The following is a 1,257-nucleotide window of genomic DNA, read 5'->3' as shown; positions in this document are numbered from 1 at the left end:
AAAAGACAACAAAAGATCAATCTAGAATACTGGAGATAGAACAGAACCAATATGATGGAGAGGCAACTTTAATGGAAATTCAGATGGAGAGTGCAGCTTGAGTGGTGAGAATACAAAATGTACCAGAACAGAAAGGGGAAGACATACAACATCTGATTGGTGATTTAATATCAGAGTGGATCAACATGCCAACAGAGGAGATACTCATGGATCTGGATTCAGCAAGAAGAGTGAGCAATTTTTATCTAAGAAAACATGAACTACCAAGAGAAATCCATGTGAAATTCATCAGAACTTTTTACAGAGATAAAATATTGAAGATCTCACAGGAAAAGGAATGGATGGTGGAGGGTAGCAAAGTGAAAATTCTGAGACATGTCCCATGGAGAGTGAGAAAGAAGAGAAAAGAATATGAAGAGCTAGCAAAATTCTTAAGAGGAAAGCAAATACCATATAGATGACTTCTCCCAGAAGGTATGTTTTTTCAATTCTAGTCACAGAGATATAATATAAATTCAACAATGAAAGCAGAAAAATTTTTTAGTACAGTGATGAAAGATGAGATGAGAAATGAAGAAACTGAGGAAGAGGAACTGAGAAGAAAAGAACTGGTTGGCTACCTTCAGTCTCGAAAGACTATGGTATAAGCCTACAGCACCTGGTATTCCCAGGCAGTCTCCCATCCAAGTACTAACCAGGCCTGACCCTGCTTAGTTTCTGAGCTCAGACGAGATCAGGCATGTGCAGGGTAACAGTTGCTGCTGAAAAGAACTAGAAATTGTAGAAATAGAGCTGGAAGAAAAGAAATCAGATGATTCAGAGATAACTGAGGAATCGGAAAAGGAAGAAACTAGAGGGGCAAGGAGGCATTCACCGATAGCAACAAGAAGAAGACAAAAAGAGAAGGTGAATAGTAAAAAGAAACATGATGGTTAAGGGAGAATGGAGTATTCACTTTGTCAACATAAATGGCTTAATTTCACCTCAAAAACGAAAGAAAGTCTTCCTTCAATTGTAAAAGTTAAATATGGATAGGTCATAATATTACATTAGAACAATGGGAGTAGATTTGGAAATATAATATAAAATTTATTAGAGCAACAAATTTTTAAAGAAAATGTATATAAAATGTTTTATAGATGGTACATGACACCAGTAAAACTGGTAAAAATGAATCAGAACATATCAAAAAATTGTTGAAAGTGTAAATGTGTAGAAGGGACGTTTTATCATATGCGGTGAACATGTAAAAAAAAT

At 35.5% G+C, this 1,257-nt stretch overlaps 1 pseudogene; it reads right to left on the bottom strand.

Annotated features, from left to right (window-relative positions):
* Positions 1-646: 646 nt before the first annotated feature.
* LOC136638004 (5S ribosomal RNA) lies at positions 647-766 on the bottom strand (annotated as a pseudogene).
* Positions 767-1,257: the final 491 nt, after the last annotated feature.

The sequence above is a fragment of the Tiliqua scincoides genome, chromosome 1 (assembly GCF_035046505.1).
Source record: "Tiliqua scincoides isolate rTilSci1 chromosome 1, rTilSci1.hap2, whole genome shotgun sequence".
NCBI lineage: Eukaryota > Metazoa > Chordata > Lepidosauria > Squamata > Scincidae > Tiliqua > Tiliqua scincoides.
The sequence above is the reverse complement of the archived record's forward strand: the minus strand, read 5'-3'. Positions and strand labels throughout refer to the sequence as shown.